The sequence below is a fragment of the Octopus sinensis genome, linkage group LG13, assembly GCF_006345805.1.
Source record: "Octopus sinensis linkage group LG13, ASM634580v1, whole genome shotgun sequence".
NCBI classification, from domain to species: Eukaryota; Metazoa; Mollusca; class Cephalopoda; order Octopoda; family Octopodidae; genus Octopus; species Octopus sinensis.
In genome coordinates, this window is record NC_043009.1 from 9,173,754 (window position 1) to 9,195,873 (window position 22,120).

Here is a 22,120-nt window from a genome sequence, read left to right on the forward strand (position 1 = left end):
GTTAAAAATTGGTATTGGATGTGTAATGGTAATGTCTGTCATGTAGGTATATATACACCATTGTTTAGTACTATAATACACAGAGTAAGGTCACTGACTTCCTCTAATTTGTCGGTGTCCAACCACTGAGCTGAGCATCACCCGTTGTCGTAAAAAATCCACTTTTCATCACAAGTCACAATCGGGTCGAGAAACGGGTTGTTCTTTTTGCATAAAAGAAGGGAAGACGACACTTCAAAATGGTGTTTTTTTTTGGTTGTCGTTTAATTCATGTGGCACCCTTTTCTGTTTTTCCAATCTCTTTCCAGTGGTTGGAAATTGTCATATACATTACGTCTAATTCAGAAGCAAGCTCTCGAATAGTTGTGCGTGGATTGGCTTCGACTAAGGCTCTCAGTTGATCGTTGTCAACATCTGATGGCCGACCACTACGCTTATCATCTTCAAGACTCTCATGATTGCTATGAAATTTCTTGAACCACCATTGTACTGTACATTCATTAGTGGTTCTTGGGCCAAATGCATTGTTGATATCATGAGCTGTTTAGCAGCTTTTTGGCCTAGCTTGAACTGGAATAAGAAAATTGTGTGAATTTGCTTTTTGTCCATGTTGTATTCAACTTTCCAGAAAAAATGGCCTAATTATTCAAAAAGAAAAAGAGTAACATGATTAGATAGAGCGAAAAACGGGCTTTAAAATGATATATAAAGTCAAAGTAATTTAATGACAATTAATTTGAAAATACATCAGTTAAAACCAAAATTAAAAATTCCACAAGAACTTTCTTGACAACCTAATATATATATAAAGAAAGAGAGAGAGAGAGAGAGAGAGGTAATTACGTGGATAAACAAATTAGATATTTCAAATATATTAAATATATTAGTTTGGATATGAAATACAAATTATGTATAAATGCAAAACGAGAGAAAGCAAAAGATAGAGACTTGCAGATGATGAATTTTTAAGTATAAATATATAAGTGTTTATACTGATAGGTCCAACTTGCACAGAGTACGAATGACAGAGAAAATTAAAGGGGTAGAAGAAAGGTGTTATAAATCCAGCAGCTGTTTCTAGGGTTTTGACAATCCCCAGAAACATATTCATCACAATATGCGGCCATATGGATGCAATTAACAATTGGATAAGATGAGCCTTCATCATCAGGGTCAAGAAGATCTTACAGCTAACTCTCCACATTTAATCATTCCATCTTTGAATTTCTCTGCATTAAGATCTGAAATGTAAGATCTTCTCTACCCTGATGACTGAAGCTTGTCTTATCTAATGTTAATTGCATACTTATGACCGCATGTTGTGATTAACTAAGTCTACCAACATTATTATGGATCACTGAGCCCCTCAAAACAGCCACTGGACTTATAATACCTTTCTTCCACCCCTTTAATTTTCTCTGTTGTTTGTCCTCAGTGGAAGTTGGACCTATTAATACAAATATTGGGTTGTCCGGAAAGTTCATGCCGATTTATAGTAGTTTACTTTCCAACTTATTTTAGAACAGGATTGAGTCCATAAAATAGGATTTGACTACACCTCCATTTAGAGCACAGTTTACGCTATCTTTTCGTGGAAGACGGTTTATGTTCCTATAACCTGTGTTAATTCTGTAACCCTTTAAAATGGGAGATAAGAAAGTTCATTTTCGGCACTTGATGCTTTGGGAACCAGACAAAAATTGCTGCAGCTCGGCTGGGATGTGTTACCCTACCCTCCATATTCACCAGATGTTGCTCATCAGATTTCCACTTATTCGGGTCTCTGCAGAATAGTCTTAATGGTAAAAATTTGAATTCCATGGATGACGTAAAAAGATACCCTGATGAATTCTTTGCCATGAAACTGCCTCAATTCTGGGATGAGGGTATTTTCAAGTTAAAGGAAAGATCGAGACACATTGTGCAACGAAATGGTTCATATTTGGTTGATTAAAAATGTAATGGCAAGTATTTATTGATCTTTTTCTTTCATTTAAAAATCGACATGAACTTTCCGGACAACCCAATATTTATATATTTATACTTAAAAATTCATCATTTGAAAATCTCTATCTTTTGCTTTCATTCTTTTCACATGTATGCATATATACATATTTTGTATTTCATACCCAAACTAATATATTTAACATATTTTATATATATATGATGTATTTAATTTGTTCATCTACTTGATTGCCTCTATACCCGCTCAACTTGATCCTTCTTATAGCCTGTCTTTACCTTGCAGAACGGCTTCCTGTAAAGACATCAGAGTCAAAGTTTGAATCTTTTGAGCACTACTATCTTCTATATGGAGAATCTCTGGATCTCATCTGTGAACTACATATATATATATATGTGCTGGTGGCATGTAAAAAGCACCATCCGTCTGTGGCCGTCTGCCAGCTCCGTCTGGCACCTGTGCAGGTGGCACGTAAAAAGCACCCACTACACTCTCGGAGTGGTTGGTGTTAGGAAGGGCATCCAGCCGTAGAAACACTGCCAGATCAGACTGGGCCTGAAGCAGCCTTCTGGCTTCACAGACCCCAGTTGAACCGTCCAACCCGTGCTAGCATGGAAAGCTGATGTTAAATGATGATGATGATGATGATATATATATATATATATATTCAGATGAATATGGTACTTAAGTTAAAGGCAGCAGAATTTTGTATGGTATTATCCATATAAATCAAATGGGGTGATTATAATCAAAATAAGCAACAAGGATATCCAAGGTAGAGTAGTCCAATTGTTTCATGCTACTCTACCTTGGATATCCTTGTTGCTTATTTTGATTATATATATATATATATATATATTTACACACACATACACACACAGGCGCATATATATTCTTAGGGAAAGAATTTGATAAAAAAGGAGTTACACTCAATGTGTTGGTTGACCCTTGATCAACTCAGATATGTGCATTTTAGCAACCTATGTACTTTTTTTTTTAAAAAAAAAGACCATTATTAATGTATGTGTATATGCAAATTTGTTTAATACATCTGTGCATGTGTGTGTGTGTAATATGCTGAAAAACAAAACAAGAGTATCTGTTAGTTAGCTTAAATGATGCGATTACTTTAATAGGAGCGAAAAGCATTAATTGTGATTTAGCTTATTATGATAGATCAATGTCAGTAAAGTAATTAATTACCTAAGAAATTTATCATAAGTTACCCAGTTGCATTCCAGAAATTATAGTTCAACAATAGATTATTATAATTATTGAGAATCGGAATTGAAATCGGTCAACATCAATGGAAATTGCAGCTGTGATACCAGTGCCGGTGGCACGTAAGAGAACCATCCGAACGTGGCTGTTTCCAGCACTGCCCTGACTGGCCTCGTGCCGGTGGCACGTAAAAAGCACCATCTGTTCGTGGTTGTTGCCAGCCTCGCCTGGCCCCCGCGCCAGTGGCACGTAAAAAGCACGAGCCGATCGTGGCCGTTTGCCAGCCTCGTCTGGCACATAAAAAGCACCCACTACACTCACGGAGTGGTTGGCGTTAGGAAGGGCATCCAGCTGTAGAAACATTGCCAGATCAGACTGGGCCTGGTGCAGCCTTCTGGCTTCCCAGACCCCAGTTGAACCGTCCAACCCATGCTAGCATGGAAAGTGGACGCTAAACGATGATGATGATGATGATGATGATTGTTACTATTAATTTAACTTTTAAAATTATAGTTATGAATATGTAATATCTTTTATATGCATTAGTGCATGCGTGAGGTAAAGTGTTGAAAGCTACAAAACAATGACGAATCAAAAGCTGCTTACTGATTAGCATATTTGAATATTACATCATCAATATTTGTGCATAATATATCTATTTATAGTGAGAATAGATATCAATGATATGAGGAAAACATAAATGTTAACAAATAAAAATAAAAATCAAAAAATTAAAGAATTAAAAATGAATAAAATTAAAACCCCTATTTGATCAATACATTGTATCTTTAACTTAAATTTATTAATCATCATATAAAATATTAATCGCATATTCCCAAGATACATACTTAGATTGAAGTTTTAGTAAACCATACATAATAATAATATAGTCACCTGTAAATAAAACTTGTAATCATATTTACCTTTCAGTTTATATTTTGATATTAATATGATATCTAAGAATTATTTAATCTAATTAGTTACAGATGTTAGTATATTAATCAGGAGATACTGTCTGACTCAAAGTTCCAGTAATCTTTCTACTATATTTAATTTTATTTTTAATTATATTTAAGGTGGTGAGCTGGTAGACTCGTTAGTACGCCAGTGTAAATGCTTAGCCGTATTCGCCTGTCGTTACAGTCTGAGTTCAAATTCTGCTGAGGTCGACTTTGCCTTTCATCCTTTATAGGTGCAGGAGTGGCTGTGTGGTAAGTAGCTTGCTTACCAACCACATGGTTCCGGGTTCAGTCCCACTGCATGACACCTGTGGCAAGTGTTTTCTACAATAGCCTCAGGTCGACCAAAGCCTTGTGAGTGAATTTGGTAGATGGAAACTGAAAGAAGCCTGTCGTATTTATGTATATGTATATATATATATGTATGTGTGTGTGTGTGTGTTTGTCTCCCCAACATTGCTTGACAACTGATGCTGGTGTGTTTACGTCCCCGTAACTTAGCGGTTCGGCACAATAGACCGATAGAATAATGGTCTTATTTTTTTTTTTTAAATACATTGGTTGCTAAAATTCTCATATCTGAGTTGATCAAGGGTCAACCAACACATTTAGTGTAGAGAAATACCTAATTAACGATATTTGTTATGAAAATTTAAATTAATCTAATTTAATTTAATTTCTCAAATTGAATTAATCGGGCAAGGAAACAGCTGTAGGAGCAAGGAATTTGATATTGTACAGAATTGAATATGTTCAAATAAATTTTCTTTTTCTATTACATGCATACATACATACATACAGACAGACAGACAGACAGACAGACAGACAGACAGACAGACAGACAGACAGACTGACAGACAGACAGATACATATATGAGAAATAAGGACAAACACAAGTTTATATTATAGTTGCTCTGTGTGTTCCACCATGATGGTTATTAAGTGCCCTATAATAGGTGTTCCAAGTACATTTAGATGTTCAACCACAACAGATCATCAGGGAACAATTTATTGCACTAAGTTACAGATAGCTACTATGCACTTGGAACCACAGTTGCTGGGCTCAATAACAACCATAATGGTAAAACACACATAGGAACTATAATATAAACTTGTGTTTATCCTTATTTCTCCTGCATTTGCTCTGTAATTCATAATCAGTAGCTCAGTATAGAAGATACTTAACAGCTATAGCAAACAGGCTGGATTATGATAATCTGCATATCATATAACACTAACTTAGGTAAGTGTAAATTATGTATATGGGAAGCACTCATCATTCTCCAAATGCACAATCTATCACTGTTTAACAAATTGTCAGACGTGGTTTTCTCATGCAAACATAACATTTATACAACATTTTTACACTATAGTGACTTTGATTAGAATTAAATTACGATACATTTTAAAACAAACTTTTATTCCTTGTCATGAACATTTTTATTAGAATATATTTAATTCTCTTTTTTCCCCACCCATACCTTTTATCTATAAAATAACCCCAGTCTCTAGTATTTGTCATTTGTCAACTTGTAAAACCTGTTACCCTGAAGAAGGAGGAATTGCTAAATAATGGGTATTATATCTCTTTATTTTTACTGGAAATTAACCTCTAGAAACAGCTGTTGGTACCATATTTTAACTAATTTTAACTATCCTGACTTGTAACTTCTTTCCTCCTTGTATATTTTATTTCGCTTTCATTACCACTTCAGACTTCCTTCAATATATTTATGTATACATGTATGTTTTATGTATTCATGTCTGCATCTAGGGATTTTTTAAAATCTATTATCTTACACACACATATATTTTAAATATATTTATTTACTTATAGATTTTTAAAAAATGTCTATATATTTATATATTTTTAATGTATCATGCATACTTGTTCGTTAAATTCATCTGAAATCGGAATCCTGTTTGTGTATTAAATTACATGGTCTTGCGTCTCTTCATATTACATATTTTTATCTTTAGTCTCAAATTCCTCTTCAGCACTTCTAAGTGCAAACCTTAACTTTGTGAGAGAATTTCTATTTAATCATATTCTTTCTGAAAACAGTTATATGTATGCATGCATGTATGTATATATGTATGTCATTATTCAGTTTATTTCATGATTTCTTGCCAATAGAGAAAGAACCTGTTTCTAACCTAGATTCAAGGTTCCATCATTAGAATTTCACCATCAACAACAGGGTATTTTCGTTTGTATGTATATATGTATGTGCAGATTTGTTTGTTTTATGTATGTATTCTCATGCATATAGTTACATATCTAGACATGTTTATATATATTTAAATGATAAACTTCTGGAAAGTTTTACAAATTTTTACAGTTCCAGTGATGGATTGAATCTGTAGTTTTCAAATTTGCTTTCTCCTTTCTGGTTTTGAGAAGCCTAATTTCTCTAGATTGGTATTTAGGCAGTGTGTTACATATCCCAGGGCCCCAATAATTACAGGTATTATGAACTTGTAATCTGGATAGAGTAACTGCAGATTTCTCAATAGTTACATTTGGGTGTTACATTAAAATGATGGTGATTTTATGTATTTATGTGTGTGTGTGTGTGTGTCAAAGACATTCCAGCCTGGTAAAAATCTCTGCCCTTAATTTAGTGTGGATGGGTAATATCAAATAATTCAATCACAACATATATTTAAATTAAACATGAAAAAAATTGAAATATTATCATGACTTGCATGGAAAAATTGAAATATTATCTTTCAGTATTTTATAAGATAAAATCTTAAATTATTAACTGACACATTATTAATTATCTTATAACAGCAATGCCTGGAAAAATCATGGATTACATGGAAAAATGCGAGCATGAAAAGTAATATTCTTAAGATTATAAACCTGGAAAAGTACAGGGCAAGTTATTACACCTGTAAAAGTATAGGACAAGCTATTATTTCTAGTAAAGTAAAGAATAAGAAACTTTTTACTTAAAATATTACAGCTAAAATAAAAATTTGAATATTGAAAATTATTTTATTATAGTTTACAAATAACACTATAAACTTATTTAAGAGGAATTTGGCTAATTTACTACCATAAATACAGAAAAAAGTGACTAATTAGACAAACTTATGAATTAGTTGAACAGTTTTGTACAATAAATTTAGAAAACGAGAACTGTAAAGAGTGATAAATTAGAAGAACTGGCATTCTTTGCTGCAATATTTTAAGTAAAAAGTTTCTTATTTTTTTACTTTACTAGAAGTAATAGCTTGTCCTATTACAGTTGTAATATTGTCCTATTACAGGTGTAATAACTTGCCCTGTACTTTTCCAGGTTTATAATCTTAAGAATATTACTTTCCATGCTTGCATTTTTCCATGTAATAGAATATATTGGTCATGTCGTCATCCTCATCATCATTCTAACATCAACTCCACCATGCTTACATGGGTCAGATGAAGTTTATTGAAGCAGATTTTCTATGGCCAGATGCTCTTCCTACTGCCAGCCTTTACCTGTTTCCTAGCAACGTAATATTTCTCCATGCACTGACATATTTTTCAGAACTGAATTACACTGTATGTATAACAAGGAGATATAAATATATACACATGCTCTCTCTCTCTCTCTCTCTCACACATAATTTAAAGATATCGGAAGTAGAGCAACATGATTGAAGGTAGTGTATAATTATTGTATATGTGTATAAATTATCAATTACAAGTAGCAGGTGTAGGTTTGACATAAGAATAATAGAAATACAAAAGATGTGTATTGTATTAAAGATTGTGTGTTTGTGTTGGTAAAAATGATGTTTAAAATGCCTAAGATAATATTGATTATTAATAATATCTGATAGATAATACAAGAAGATTCATGATCCCTAAAAAGTCTGAAATTTGAGATGTGACTTAATTAAAAAAACAACATACATTGTTGTTGCAAAACAAAAGCAAAAAACAAAGTGGCATCATACCATTAATAATTCATCTATTTTGGTATAAAATCAACATAGAATTTTTGTATTGTTTTACAATATATAATTACAGTTACATGAATATACAAATAATAAAAAAGAAATGTGAGGTTAATGAGAGTAAATCTTAAAAGTATACAACAAGTATGGTAAGAAATCGTCACCATCATCATCATTGTTTTAACACTTATCTTCCCATACTTGCATGAGTCAGATGGGATTCTTTGAGGCAAATTTTCTACAGCTGGATACCTTCCCTATCACCAACCCTCACCTGTTTCTCAGCAAGGCAATATCTTACCCATGGATATACATTTTTTTCACCAAAGATTGGACACAAGGGACATTACCTCTATGATGGTGTTACTTGTTAATATCTTCTGTATACTATCAAGACAAGACACTAACACTCACACACATGCATACACATATACACACATATATATAAATACATGATAAGCTTCTTTCAGCTTCCACCAGCCAAATCTATTAACACACGTTAGATTTTCCCATTGTGCATCTAATTGTTCAAACAGTTGAATTACATACTCATTGAATCAACATGTAAAATATGTGTACCCTTAAAGTAGTTCTCAAGTAGAATCGGCTTGATACAGTGCAACAAGGCTGAGTTTTTGAATTACAGGTATGAATCAATTGATAGGCTTCTATATAGTTTCCATCTGTCCACTCTGTCCAAATTCATTCACAGAGCTTGGGTCAACCTAAGACAAAAGTAAAGATTCCTAAGTTGCCCATGTAGTGGGATGGAACTGAACAATAATATTTAGCACATTCATGTGCACTTGAATGTGGGAAGACCTTTTCTGTGGAGGTAGTCTCAGGAGAAATATCTCATCTTAGACAAAATGTGTGAAAATACATTAGGCTCTGAATGACATCATCAGATTATGGGATGCATGCATTTCTGTGTCATCAGACACAAATACTGAATTTGTCATACACAACCATATCAGAGCAATAGTTCTGCTTACAAGAATAGCAAATAGTGAATTTTTTGGAATGTATAAAGCTTGGTCAAGCTGGAATTAATTAAAGAATAAAAGGGAATAAATCTACTTAAAGGACTGGAATAACTTGAATGATTTTTTAAAATTTTATTTCTCTAAAGATGATCTTAGCTTAGAAACCTCATTGTGAGCTGAAAGTGTTAAAGAGTTTGTAAAAGTACAAGACCGTACCAAAAATAGTGAAATAAACTAAATTAGTGTCTTACAATAAGTTTTTTTAAAATGTTGTATTATAAAAAACGAATGGCATTCAATTGCAATCTGAAATATAATAAAAAATTTGTATAATTATCGGAAGTTATTAAATTGATGAAGTAAACTAAATTAGTATTTTACAAATATTCCAAACCATTTTTATAATAAAAACTAAAAGAGGAAAGCTCAATTTAGTAACATGATGATGATGATGAAAAACTATATAAATATGTATGCTAAATAGATTGTGTAGAAATAGCAGAGATGAAAATAAAAGCAATAATATTTTCTGAAAAGTACTAAAAGTCATCACTGTATATTGGTCAGAACATTTTAAGAATTTAGTGTAAAGTTTGAAGGAAAAGTACATAGCTTTTAAGTTCCAGCAGGACAAGTGAGGCCATAACCCGTGGCCTCTACCTTTCCTTCTTGAAACACAAAACTCTGCTTGTGAAGACCTGTTGAGGCAAGTGATATCGGAATTGAAATCGCTCAAAAATCAATGGAAATTATAGTTATGAGACCAGTCCCAGTGGCACATAAAAGAACCATCCAAACACGGCCATTGCCAGCGCTGCCCTAACTGTCCTCCGTGCCGGTGGCACGTAAAAAGCACCAACCGATCGTGGCCGTTGCCAGCCTCGCCTGGCACGCACGTAAAAAGCACCAACCGATCGTGGCCGTTGCCAGCCTCGCCTGGCACGCACGTAAAAAGCACCCACTACACTCATGGAGTGGTTGGCGTTAGGAAGGGTATCCAGCCGTAGAAACACTGCCAGATCAGACTGGGCCTGGTGCAGCCTCCTGGCTTCCCAGACCTCAGTTGAACCGTCCAACCCATGCTAGCATGGAAAGCGGACATTAAACGATGATGATGATGATGATTGTAGGTTCTAAAACTTTAATGTTTTCAGATCAAATTGGATGTTGGTAAACTGTTTGTTTAACCCTTTAACTTTCGATTTACTCTGTCAAATGTAATTCTTATTTATTCACATTGTTTTGAATTAATCATGCATGGTCTTGTAGTTTCATGATTTTGGTGATCTGATTGTTTATGTTTAGAATGAATGACATTGTTGGGTAGGTATGAGAGGCTGGATCTGGTCAGTTTGAATATAAGAGGTATAAAAAAAGTAGAATATTTGGGCCGGATGTGGCTGGTTCAAATGCCAGAGGGTTGAGTAACTTGTAAAAAATGAAACCAAAAATTATTGAATTCATACAAGTTATTTTTGGATGAAATATTTGACTAAAATGAAAATAATATCTGATGAAAATTGTGCACGGAATTTTGTTGGGGTGAATTTTTCTATGGCCAGAAGCTCTTCTTGTCACCAAATACTCACCTGTTTCCAAGGAAAGTAATATTTCCTCACAACTAGATATGCTTACACTGAAGATTGGGAATGGACAATGCATATATAATGGAAGGCAAGGTTTACGATTTTGGGAGAATATTGTCTTTTTCCATTATCTCTTATTGTTCTTCGTGTAGTTCAGGCTTCTGCAGGTGAAGAGAGAAGACTTCAAGTACAAATGCAATTTACAACTGGTTTATTTACAGGGTTCACGGGATAGGTGAAGTGTGCTGCTCTCAGCTACCATCTTTAGCTGTGTGCGTTGTGTAGTAGCTCTGTTAGTGCGGGTGCATTACCTCTGGAGGTACAACATACAGACAGGCCCAGCCAATGGAGTGTGATCAGCAAGTGCTGCTGCTAAGAGGTGGAAAGAAAGAGACTGAATCTGTTTCTGTTTTGCTCTTATATACAGTTTGCCATCACAAGCCTCGTTGTGATCTCGCACATGGCAAATGGATGCAGGTGAGGTCTCGCTCCAGTCTTGGAGATGGCAATGGCTGCTGCAAGATCTCATCCAATATGGTGCTGACTGCTTGTGCCGCTACACATACATGATTGTGACACCTGTTTACAATTAAATCAAGACAAAGAAATAGTAATGTACACATACAGCAATATATATATATATCATCATCATCATCATCACCGATTAACGTCCGTTTTCCATGCTGGCATGGGTTAGACGGTTCGACCGGGGTCTGGGAAGCCACAAGGCTGCCCCAGGCTCCGGTCTTATCTGGCAATGTTTCTACAGCTGGATGCCCTTCCTAATGCCAACCACTCCGTGAGTGTAGTGGGTGCTTTTTACGTGCCACCTGCACTGGAGCCAGGTGAGGCTGGCATCGGCCACGGTCGGATTGGTGCATTTTACGTGCCACCTGCATGGAAGCCAGTCGAGGCGGCACTGGCTTCGGCCACGATTCGGATGGTGCTTTTTACGTGCCACCGACACGGAAGCCAGTTGAGGTGGCGCTGGCATCGGCCACGATTTGGATAGTGCTTTTTACGTATCTCCAGTCCAGGGGTCCTGGCATTTGCCAGGTGCCAGTCATAGGATTTGTTCAATTTCGATTCCGATTTTGATTTCGATTTCACTTGTCCCAACAGGTCTTCGCAAGCAAAGGGGGGTAGGCATAGGTGCCTGTCGTCGGATGAGGTTCGATATCGACTTCGCTTGCCTCAACAGGTCTTTGTGTGTCCAAGGGAGGAAAGGCATAAGTGGGCTGGACTCACTTGTCCTGCCTGGTCTTCTCACGCACAGCATATTTCCAAAGGTCTCAGTCGCTGGTCATTTCCTCAGTGAGACCTAAAGTTTGAAGGTCGTGCTTCACCACCTCGTCCCAAGTTTTCCTGGGTCTACCTCTTCCACGGGTTCCCTCCACTGCTAGGGATTGGCACTTTTTCACACACCTATCTTCATCCATTCTCGCCACATGACCATACCAGCGCAATTGTCTCTCTTGCACACCACAACTGATGCTCCTTAAGTCCAACATTTCTCTCAGGGTACTAACGCTCTGTCGAGCATGCACACTGACATTACACATCCATCGGAGCATACTGGTTTCATTTCTCGTGAGCTTACGCATGTCCTCAGCAGTCACAGCCCATGTTTCACTGCCATGTAGCATGGCTGTTCGTACACATGCATCATACAGTCTGCCTTTTACTCTGAGCGAGAGGCCTTTAGTCACCAGCAGAGGTAAGAGCTCCCTAAACTTTGCCCAGGCTATTCTTACTCTAGCCATTACACTTTCAGCACACCCACCCCCACTACTGACTTGGTCACCAAGATAACGGAAGCTATCAACTACTTCTAGTTTTTCCCCCTGGAAAGTGACGGAAGTTGTTTTCTGCAGATTTTCAGAGGTTAATGCTCCCGAGCATCTGCCACATACAAAAACTATCTTCCCAGTTAGCCTTCCTTTGACATTGCTGCACCTCTTATGTGTCCATAGCTTACACTAGGTACATCTTATAGAGTTTCTACCTACACCTTTTCTACAGATCGAGCAGGGCCATCTTCCTGAAGACATTTGTGGATTGTCTACCCTCCTACTTATTAGTACTTTGGTTTTAGCTAGGTTGACTCTAAGGCCCCTCGATTCTAGACCCTCCTTCCACACCTGGAACTTCTCCTCCAGTTCTGATAGTGACTCAGCAATTAGAGCAAGGTCGTCAGCATACAGGAGCTCCCAGGGGCATCCTGTCTTGAATTCCTCCGTTATTGCCTGGAGGACTATGATAAATAGGAGGGGACTGAGGACTAAACCTTGGTGGACCCCAACTTCTACCCGGAATTCTTCACTGTACTCGTTGCCAACCCTCACCTTACTAGCAGCGTCTCTGTACATGGCTCGCACAGCTCTCACTAACCATTCATCTATCCCTAGTTTCCTCATTGACCACCAGATAAGGGATCGGGGGACCCTGTCAAAGGCTTTCTCCATGTCAATAAAAGCCAGGTACAGGGGCTTATCTTTGGCTAGGAATTTCTCCTGCAGCTGTCTTACCAGGAATATAGCATCAGTAGTACTTTTCCCTGGCACGAACCCAAACTGCATCTCATCTAAGCTAACTCTCTCTCTAATTAATTGGGCTATAACCTTCTCCGTAACCTTCATTACCTGATCCAGCAGCTTGATACCCCTGTAGTTATTTGTATCTAGGGCATCACCTTTACCTTTGTAGCAGTTGACTATTATGCTGCTACACCAGTCATTGGGTATGACTCCTTCGTGTATCACCTGGTTAACTATACGGGTGACTAGGCTATAGCCGACACTACCAGATATTTTGAGCATCTCTGCAGTAATTCCTGATGGGCCTGGGGCTTTCCCTGTTTTCATGCTTGTAATTGCCTTAACTACTAAGGAACTGTTAACTCGGATTGCTGGTCCCTCTGTTGGGTCGACATTCGGCAGACTCTCTTTATCCCATTCATTTTCCTCATTCAGCAACCTTTCATAGTGGCGTCTCCAAGCCTCTCTCTTTGCATCCTCATTTAGCGCAAGTGAACCGTCATCCTTGCGAACACATTTCTTTCCTACCACGTCACGATTCTCTCTCACACACTGTCTTGCAACACGAAATACCTCAAGTCTTTCATCCTCACGGCGCAGAACATTGGCAAATTTTTTCTTATCTGCTTCCCCTCTGGCTAGATAGACCTGTCTCCTAGCTTCCCTTCTGGCAGTCTGATACACTTCCCTGCAAAATGTCTGTGTATCTGTGTGTCCTTTATACAGATCCACAGTTTTTCACATAAAAGGCTCGCATTTTCTATGGTCTTTCAAAACTGTCTGTGGGTGGTCGTGAAGATGTTTTTATTTCCCCAGTCACCCCAGAAAGCTATTATAAAAAATTGATAAACCGACCCCCTTATGCCCATAAGTTATGGGCATATCCATTCAAAATCGCTAAAACATAGAAATTTGTACACGGTGTGTGCGTACAGCTAGATACACCAATAGACTGCCAGCTGTTTTTTGATTGGACGGAGATAATTTTACCCTTGACGGTTGAATGCACGTGCGCATTTGCAGACTCATTTGTATGACTCAGGGCATTTTTGTGTTTCTGTGTAGCAGCAGAATGGACTTTGATAAGCCCACTCTGTTTCAAATATTTGAACCTGTTTGCTAATGTGAAGAAACCTTCCTACCAGTTATGGAAACCTTTAAAAGAGGTTTATGGGTGCTGCTGCTGCTCCGTGTTTGACTATGCTATTATGAAGGAAGAATTAATTTTGAAATTATTTTGGAAATTGTATATTTTTTATTGTATCTTGGGAAGGTCATTATGCCAATAATAAATACATGCACTGGTTCATTTTACTTCTTTTATTATTATTAATCAATTTAAGGTGGTGAGCTGGCAGAATCATTAGCACAGTAGACAAAAGATTAGCGGTATTTTGTCTGCCTGACGTTCTGAGTTCAAATTCCACTGAGTTTGACTTTGTCTTTCATCTTTTTGGAATTGGTAAAATAAGCACCAGTTGAGCACTGGGGTGAATGTAATCAACAAGCCCCTTCAACCCCAAATTTCTGGTCTTGTACCTATAGCAGAAAGATTTATTATTAATCAATTAGCCATTTCACCAACTAGCTAATCAGTTGTTTGATTGTTTAATCAATCAATTAATCACCTTGGGTTATCAAAGTCATGTCATCACTATTAAGAATCTCATCATCAATGTCATACTCTCTCTTATCAAGTTTTGCTTTGGGTTTAACCCTCCTGGGATACAACAAAATCAGTTTCAGCACATGAGCTCAGATGAAGAATCATGCAAGCTAAATACAGAAATAAAACATATTTTATATCATTTCATCATCATCATCGTTTAACGTCTGTTTTCTGTGTTAGCACAGGTTGGACGGTTTTTAACGGGGTCTGGGAAGCCAGGAGGCTGTACCAGGCTCCAGTCTGATCTGGCAGTGTTTCTACAGCTGGATACCCTTCCTAATGCCAACCACTCTGTGAATGTAATGGGTGCTTTTTACGTGCCACCAGCACAGGTGCCAGGGGAGGCTGGCAGCGGCCACAATCAGTTGGTGCTTTTTACATGTCACCGGTACAGAAGGCAGTCAAGGCAGCACTGGCATCAACCACATTCGGATGGTGCTTCGGCCACATTAGAATGGTGCTTTTTATGTGCTACCGGCACAGGTATCACAACTACAATTTCCATTTGATATTTAATTTGATGTTGATGTACTTGACTCAATAGGTCTCCTCAAGCACAGCAGGTCACCCTATGATCCAAGGTAAGCACAGCAGGTCGTTTGTTTTATATTATTTACTTTCAGGTATTTTAACCCCCAACATTATAAGGGAGTTGTCCCCCAAGCACTGTCCCACAGTGAATCTGATGAATGAATGAATCACAAGCATTGAGTATGTGTGATTGATAATGTTTACATCACTAACACTGCTTTTAATTCCTTACTGAATTTTATCTTTCTTGTGCATTGCCATGGTACATCATCGAATAGTTTTTACACTATTCATTTATAATCATAGACTGGCAATTCGATTTGTCTCTTGTTCAATTCAGGTATGTGATCTTAATAAGCCACAAAAATGACAAAATATCAATTATCCATTACACCTGAATTCAATCCAAGGCAGGTTGTCTTACCTGTCTATGACTTTCTGCTGTTTTAACTTTAGTGAGTCTGGGGAACAAAAAAACACTTACATTGAGTATGTACAGTCAATATTAATTACACTTATATAATCAAGGTTCATTACTTCTCACAATTTTAAGTTTATTATTTTGTTTGTTTGTTATGTATATATATATATATATATATATATATATATATATATATTAAAATCAAAATCGAAATTGATCAACATCAATGGAAATTGTAGCTGTGATACCAGTGCCGGTGGCATGTAAGAGAACCATCCGAACGTGCCCGTTGCCAGCGCCACCCCAACTGGCTTCCATGCCAGTGGCACGTAAAAAGCATCCACTACACTCACGGAGTGGTTGGCGTTAGGAAGGGCATCCAGCCGTAGAAATATTGCCAGATCAGACTGGGCTTGGTGCAGCCTTCTGGCTTCCCAGACCCCAGTTGAACCATCCAACCCATGCTAGCATGGAAAGCGGACGCTAAACGATGATGATGATGATGATGATATATTTTGTAATGGTATAATTCTTAGAATGAGCCAGTGAGGAAACCTATATGGGTTGGTCAATCTGCTAGAAATAACAACCAAATCTCTATCAAACCACTCTCTCATCATTGTTGTTATCATTATTGGTGTCAGTGTTGTTGTTGTTGCTGTTGGCATTGCTACTTTTACCATGCTGACATAGATTGGACAACTGTTCTTGAAGCAACAATCTCAGGTCAGATGCACTTCTTTGTGCCAACTTTTATTTTTTTTTTAATTTTTTATTTTTTTTTAATGTAAGCTAATCCATTCAATGTCTTCACATCTCAAGCTTCTGAGCTGCTGGACATTTTGTTCATGTGGCAGATAAGCAACATCACCTCCAATAAAGAGCTTTCAATGCAAAGACACACAGAGACAAATACATATGCATGTATATGTATACACACACATATGTGCATATTTACACACTCACTCACATTTATACATATGTATAATTAGCTTCTGTAGTTTTCGTGTGGTCACAGCAGAAAACACCTGTCCAGAGTGTATCACTGAGATTGAACTTGAAACCATGTGGTTGTGAAACAAACTGCTGAACCACAAAGCCATGCTTCTGCTTATATCCTTAAAAATGTATCATCTTAAAAATGAAGCACTTGTAATACACACTAGGCCTTACAAAAATACTGTATTTGATAGCATAAGCACTTGCATATTAAAAATATATGCACCCTTTTAAAGCCTAGCCAGGCTCATGGGCCCAGTTTCTCGGTTTCTATGGCATATGTGTTCCCCAGCTGGATGGGACGCCAGTCCATTGCAGCGTTACTCATTTTTGCCAGCTGAGTGGACTGGAGCAACGTGAAGTGTTTTGCTCAAAAACACAACATGTCACCTGGTCCAGGAATTGAAACCACAATCTTGCGATCATGATGCTGACACCCTAACCTCTAAGTCACGCGCCTCCACACTTACATATTAAACACTCCCTAATTTCAGAATTACATTTAAAGGGAAAATGTTTTCAGTGCCATGAAGCTTATAGGGGGACCAACTTTGCATACAAGACCTAGGGTGATTCTTTTGAGAGATTTATTTTGGAAAAAAGTGTGTCTTTTACACCATCAAATATAGTAGATATATACAAATGTGGCACAGCACTAGCTGTAATACTTTGTTTCAGACAGGATGGTCACGACTAGGACACCTTTGATCATTAGTCTATTTGATCCGAGTTGACTTAGGACAAAACAACAACAACAAGAACAATTCCTAGGATTGGAGGTATTCTTTTAATTACTAATATATATGTAACATTTTAATCGATATTGTCTTCTTCAAATCTCAGTTCTAAATAACCTACCTTACTAAAATTTATACCTCGTTAATATAATATTAAATATTGTAAAAACTAATGTAAGAAATAATGATTTTTTTTTTTTATGTGAGAAATCAATATTATAATATTAAATGAGGCAAACATAAAAAAAATTACAGACATAAAAAAAAATTGTTTCTAGCACTCTAGATATTAATAATCTATATCAATCATTCTTTAATAAATTTCTTTTTTTCCTCATGGGAAAATTGTTCCTCATACATATATTAGCTACCTGTACATTAAATCAAAATTTTATAAAACTATATTATGTGTGTGTGTGTGTGTGTGTGTGTGTGTGTGTGTGTGTGTGTGTATGTGTGTGTGTGTGTGTATGCTATAAAACAAGCATACATTTTATTTATATAAATTTTATAAAGCAAACATGTGTAGCCAGGCGTAGGCATGGCTATGTGGTTGAGAATGCTACTTTGCAACCATCTGGTTTTAGGTTCAGTCCCATAGAGTGGCACCTTGGGCTAGTGACTTCTGCTGTAATCCCAGGCCAATTAATGCCTTGTGAATGAATTTGATAGATGAAAACTGTGTGGGAACTGGTTATATATGTGTGTGTGTGTGTGTGTGTGTATGCATATACGTGTATGTGTACGTGTTTTTGTGTCTGTGTTTATCCTTCACCACTGCTTGACAACTGGTGTTGGTTTGTTTATGTCCCCATGACTTACCATTTTGGCAAAAGTGTACCAAACTTAGAAATAAGCTCTGGATTTGATTTGTACAGCTAAAGCGTTTTCAAGGTGGTGCTCCAGTATGGTCGTAGTCAATTGACTGAAACTAATAAAAGAAGATACATGTGTGTATGCTTTGCCTGTATGTGCACGTATGTATGTGTGTGTGTACACGCTTGTGTTTACTAAGTGAGGCTGAATCTTCAAGAAGTTCTTCCTGCAATCAAGATGTCATTGGTTCAATCTCACGGCTTTTTGGTTGAAGCTGATTCTTATGGATGGTTGTTGTTTCACCCCATATCAAGCTTGATCATAGCAGATCTATGAGCAGAAGCATTCCAGCTTTGACACTATTCTTTTTTTTTTATTTTAAATATCTATGACCACTTTGTCCAGTGTATCCTTCCTTGTTTTCATTATCACAGCTGCTGGTAGTGATGGAGGAGCAGTCTACCCCAGGCAGCCCTTTTGAGTCTGTTGTATATAGCCTGTGTAGACTGTATTTAAAAAATTTTTTTGTGAGGGCCCAAAGTAGGTGAGAGCAAACTTAAGGGCAGTCCTGGGCAGCACACATGCTGGTTACACTACCTCTTGCTTTAAAATGAAAAGCTGAGATTTAAAGGACATAGACAACTATTTCTCGCAAGTGAAGCACCCCTCATATAAGGTAGCATAGAATCGTTGTTTAATGTCCACTTTCCATGTGGGCATGGGTTGGATGGTTTGACTGAGGACTGGCAAACCAGAAGGCTGCACAAGGCTCCAATCCGATCTAGCAAAGTTTCTACAGCTAGATGCCCTTCCTTATGCCAACCACTCCGAGAGTGTAGTGGGTGCTTTTTACATGCCACTGGCATGAGGGCAGTACTGGCATCGACTACTCTTGAATGGTGCTTTTTAAATGCCACAAGCATAGGAGCCAGTCAGGCAGCACTGGCAATGGCTATGCTTGAATGGTGCTTTTATGTACTACTGCACAAGACCAGTCAGTCAGCCCTGGCATCAACCACTCTCGAATGTTGCATTTTACATGCCACTTGCATGGGTGCCAGTCAGATGGTACTGTCATCAGCCATGACACGACTTCAATTATCTCAACAGGTCTTCGCAAATGCAGTTTATTGAAGGGTACTCTTAAATGGGCCAGTTATGCTGCACTGGCATAGGCCATAGTTACAATTTCACTTGGTTTACCAGGTCTTCTCAAGCATAGCATTTTTCCAAAGGTCACTTGTCATTGACTTAGTGAGGCTCAACATTCGAAGGTCAAGCTTCACCACCTCATTCCATGTTTTCCTGGGTCTACCTCTTTTACAGGTTTCCTCTACTGCTAGGGTGTGACACTTTTTCACACAGTTGTCCTTATTCATACACAACACATGACTATACCAGCGCAGTTGTCTCTCTTGCACACCACATCTGATGCTTCTTAAATCCAACTTTTCTCTCAGTGTATACACACTGACATTACACAACCTATATGTATATTCTTTTATTATTTTACTTGTTTCAGTTATTTGACTGTGGCCATGCTGGAGCACCACCTTTTAGTCGAGCAAATCGACCCCAGGACTTATTCTTTCGGTCTCTTTTTGCCGAACTGCTAAGTTACGAGGATGTAAACACACCAGCATCGGATGTCAAGCAATGTTGGGGGTGACAAACACAGACACACAAACAAACACAGACACACACACACACACACATATATGACAGGCTTCTTTCAGTTTCCGTCTACCAAATCCACTCACAAGGCTTTGGTCGGCCCGAGGCTATAGCAGAAGACACTTGCCCAAGGTACTATGCAGTGGGACTGAACCCGGAACCATGTGGCTGGTAAACAAGCTACTTACCACACAGCCACTCCTGCGCCTATAAACATAGTATGTATGTATATATATGTATGTATATGTGTATATATATATATATATGTGTGTGTGTGTAAATAAATAGACATAATATAATGTCTAAAAGTTGATGAACACCACCTCTTGATCCCTCCATTTTCTTATTGCCATATATATATATATATATATATATATATATATATATATATATATATATACACATATATACATATACATATATATATATATATATATATATATATATACACATATATACATATATATATATATATATATATATATATATATATATATATATATATATATATATATATATATATATATATATACACATATATACATATATATATATATATATATATATATATATATATATATATATATATATATATATATACATACATACATACATACATATATATATCATCATCATCATCATCATATATATATATATATATATATACTCACTATATTTGTGTATGTGGTGTATAATGTTTATACATTGTGCACCGCAAACACAAATATATGTGAAATGAAGTTAAGCCATGAGTTTAACCTATAAATATGTTAATATTAACAATGTTTTCCTCAAATTCATGTTAAAAGAAAGAAAAACAAAACAAGACAAGGAAAAGATCACATGATTTTTTTAGCATATGTATTTATACATAAATATCACATGATTTATCCATTCACACACACACGTGCGTGCATACACACAAACATACATATGTGTGTGTGTGTGTGTCTGAGTTTGTGTGTCTGTTTATAAAAATCAACCTTGTATAACAGTTAAAATATTGTAAATGCGAGAAAATAACTGAGTGGATAATATATTGAATTACTGGCTTAGAAGTTCAAATATGTTGTGGATAATGTTTTATAAGGCAGAATGTGGAGGCGCAATGGCCCAGTGGTTAGGGCAGTGAACTCGCAGTTGTAGGATCGCGGTTTTAATTCCCACCTAGAACTCCATGAGGCTCTGGCAGAGGAGGGTGGTGGCAAACCCTGGTGTACTCTTTCACCACAACTTTCTCTCACTCTTTCTTTCTGTTTCTGTTCTACCTGTGTTTCGAAGGGCCAGCCTTGTCACACTCTGTGTCACACTGAATCCCCCTGAGAACTACATTAAAGATACACATGTCTGTGGAGTACTCAGCCACTTGCAAGTTAATTTCATGAGCAGGTTGTTGTTGTTCTATTGATTGGATCAACTGGAACCCTTGTCATCATAACCGACGGAGTGCCACCCCTTATAAGGTGGAATATTTTATTTGAAAGAAATATTTTCTATCACATCATCTGCATAGAAAATGAATAGTTAAGTTAGTGTTAACATATTTATTGCTGGAAACATCAAAAATCTAATCTGAAATTATGATGAGGTGGGATACCTTGTGGTACACAGTTTTTAGAATGGTTGCACTGTATTTCTGAATACCATAAGAGGTAAGAAGAAGATGGACATCCAATCCTAAAACGATGCTTTGAAAATTCCTATCCAATCCATGCTTGGAAGGGAAAGCAGATGTAAAATGATAATGAATGTGATGATTATGATGATGAAGATGGTGGTGGTGATGGTGATAGTTATGGTGGTGGTGGTGGTGGTGGTAGTGGTGGCATTGATGGTGGTGGTGGTGGTGGGGTGATAATGGTCATGGTGGAGGTGATGGTGTTTGTGGTGGTAGTGTTGATAATGCAATGGTAAAATCTATACCAGAGGACACTTACACAATCCCACATGGTGGGAATCATGGTGGTTGTGAAACAAAATTCTCACCCATGCAGCCATGTCTGCACAAACATGTTTGTGTGTGTATATGTAATCGGTCTTATGTATTTGTGCATGTGTGTATATGTGATC

The 22,120-nt window shown here is 37.1% G+C and overlaps 1 protein-coding gene across 3 annotated transcripts in view; it reads left to right on the forward strand.

Annotated features, from left to right (window-relative positions):
• LOC115218556 (NADH-cytochrome b5 reductase-like) overlaps positions 1-22,120 on the forward strand; it is a 157,329-nt gene that overhangs the window by 64,011 nt on the left and 71,198 nt on the right. The window lies entirely within an intron of this gene.